The 3,040-nt window shown below is 48.5% G+C and overlaps 1 pseudogene across 1 annotated transcript; it reads right to left on the bottom strand.

The window, feature by feature from the left end:
- Positions 1 to 1,482: 1,482 nt before the first annotated feature.
- On the bottom strand, positions 1,483 to 2,539 carry LOC309966834 (small ribosomal subunit protein eS4-like; annotated as a pseudogene). The gene has a single exon. The product of its transcript is annotated as a small ribosomal subunit protein eS4-like (transcript).
- Between the last annotated feature and the right edge of the window lie 501 nt (positions 2,540 to 3,040).

A 3,040-nucleotide genomic window follows, 5' to 3' on the forward strand; every position in this document is an offset into this window, starting at 1 on the left:
GAAAAAGTAACATAACTTCACTGGGCCTCAGTTTCCCCATCTGTAAAAGGGGACTTATAAAACCTCTCATAGGGATGCTGTGAGGATTACCAGGAGCCAAAGAACCTGAAGATACTCACTCACTGATGTAAGAGATAGTTTTTTTTTTTTTTATTTCATCATTTTGTTATTTCATCATTTCATTCAGCTCTGTCTACTCTAATAGGTAAATTGTTTCTTTCCTCTTCCACAGCAGGAGAAGGGAATGCACTTGCCCCTCACCCCTCAGGAATCCCTGGTTGGGGGTGGGCCAGGGTTGAAAGGGTATCCAGAAAGGTATTTCAGAGGCTAAATCCCAAAGTGAGACCCCCCTAAGGATTTTATGCAGAGAAAATCAAGTTCTGGTATATTCTCAAATCAGCTTCCCAAGAGCAGTCAATGTCCCAAGAGTCCAGGAGAAGGAGTAGCCTCTCACCCTTTATCCAGGAATCAGAGAGAATCTGGGCCTGTTACCACCCCTCTGCTCTGGCTGGGTTCCCAGGAATATTGCCTGCAAGCCCTGAGTCACTGCTAGAAGCCATCCTGGGCCCCTGGGAATGCAGGGTTGGGACAGCTTTTCCCAAGATGGTCCCCTGAACCTGGTGGTCCAGCACGCCCTCCCTTATCCAGATTGCTTCTCTCCATGACATATCTATCTTATCTGGGCCGAGGCCTTTCTGAAACCCATGTTGGCAAACCTGCTTCCAAGGAGGGAACTTAGACATGAGTGGAATATCTGGAATTCCTAGAGGGTTTATAACCCAGCAACTGGAACAGGTGTAGGTAGCTGACCCCTACCCCTACCCTGGCTCTTACCCTGCCTCCAGCTCCTGCATTTGTCTCCCCTCTCTGGCCCCAGAGCCACATCTAGGTCACCATCCTGACCTCCATCCCCTGGTTCAGAGCAGAGAGCACTGGATACAGAGTTGAAGCTCTGTTTCTAGACCTAGCGCTGCTTCTGAGTGGCCTCAGGTAGTCCACCTCACCTCTCTGGGTCTCAGCTCCCTCACCTGTAAAACAAATGGGCTGGTGGGGGATAGGCTGGTATTTAACTTTCTGTAAGAGTCAAATCTTTACCTGTTCTTTCTAAAATTCTAGGAAATGAACTAGAGGAGCTAAAACCATGCTTGTTTGCTCCCCAAAGAGAGAATCGGGCACTTGTGTTCCTGGGGATGTAGTCGGAGTTTCCAAGCCATCAGACCAGTTTCTGGGGTTTGGAATCTGGTTGATGGGGCAGGGGTGGGCATCCTTTCTGCAGCCTGCACCAGCAGGGTGCAGAACCTGGACTGTCCAGGGTGTACCAAAGTCTGGGACAGGGCTGGGGGAGTGGCCTTTCCCCCACAACAGCTGCACTCTGCACCTAACTTCTCCTTGTCAGTCTTCACTAGCCATTCTCCGTTTTCTTCCTTTGTCTCAACTCAGAGACCCTCTGCCTTATTATTTTTAATGTGGTATTATCTTTTTTATTTTTTTTGCGGTACGTGGGCATCTCACTGTTGCGGCCTCTGCCATTGCAGAGCACAGGCTCCGGACGCGCAGGCTCAGCGGCCATGGCTCACGGGCCCAGCCGCTCCGCAGCGTGTGGGATCTTGCCGGACCGGGGCACGAACCCGTGTCCCCTGCATTGGCAGGCGGGCTCTCAACCACTGCGCCACCAGGGAAGCCCTAATGTGCTATTATCTTTAATTAAGTACAAAGACTTTTCCAATCATGTCACCTAGAGATCATTTTATCCATTGCTCTGTTGGCCACCAGTCTCTTGTCTCTCTCCTCAGCAATGGTAAGGAGGATACCTTTTCCATGGGGAAGGCAGATCCATGATTTGTTGCCTTTGCCAGTAATGAAAATGTTGGAGAGCCGGGTGGCAAAGCTGTTGCCATTATCATCTTTCACGTGAACTACATCAAAAGAACGAGGAATGTCCCTTCTAGTTGGTGACCAATTCTTCCCACTTTAGCACCTCCAGTCACCATGAACAGGTTACCAGTGTCAAAGTTGATGAAATCATTAATCTTGCCAGTATCCAAATCAATTTGAATTGTGTCATTCATCTTGATGAGGGAATCAGGGTAGCAGATGGTGCGAACATCATGGGTCACCAGATAAGTGATTCCTTTTGTCCCCACAAAGATCTTTCTCATTTTGCACAACTTATACTTGGCCTCCTCAGGTATAATATGATGAACAGCAAAGCGACCCTTGGTGTCATAGATGAGACAAAAATTCTCTCCAGTCTTGTCAATGCTCACGACTTCTATAAAACCAGCAGGGTAGGTTATAATCAGTGTGCACCTGGCCATCAATCTTAATGAAACGCTGCATGCAGATCTTCTTTACTTCATCTCCTGTTAGGGCATACTTAAGTCTGTTCCTTAGGAAAATGATTAGGGGGAGATATTCCCTCAGCTTGTGGGGACCAATAGATGGACAAGGAGCAAACACACCAACCAGTCAGTTTATCCAGCATCCAATGTTTTGGAGCTGCTACGCGCTTCAGGTGCTTCTTGGGACCATAAGCCATGACTGCACTAGGCATGAAAAGAGCCCCTTTGCCTTATTTTGAAGATACCCATTGTCCAGGGCTTATCAGAGGGACCCCCAAACTTCACCCACTCAAATCTGCCCCCAGATCATTCCTAAGTGTCACCCCCGACCTTGCCCAACTGTTCTTTATGAGTCAGGAAGCCAACAAACAGCCTCTCTGGACTAGAGTTTCACTTTGGTGAAATTAATCCTCAAAAAAGAGGCCCTCAAATGCTGTTCTCCTCTGTGAAGCCTGCCCTGACAAACAGCCTCACTCCAGAACCTTTTCCCCTTTCCTCCACACCAGACATTCAATTATTTAATCATTTATCTACTCAGTGTATACTGAATGCCAGCTACCTACCCTGTGCTCTGCTGGGTGCTAGGATAAGGAAAGCAAAAACAGATCCAGCTCCTCCTCCTCGGGAGTTTAGGGCCTGGTGGGCAGAGCCCTGGTGGGCTCTTCTTACATATCCCTTCCTCCTTGCTCCCCTCCCAG

The sequence above is a fragment of the Leucopleurus acutus genome (genome assembly GCF_964270905.1).
Source record: "Leucopleurus acutus genome assembly, chromosome: 10".
Taxonomy (NCBI): domain Eukaryota; kingdom Metazoa; phylum Chordata; class Mammalia; order Artiodactyla; family Delphinidae; genus Leucopleurus; species Leucopleurus acutus.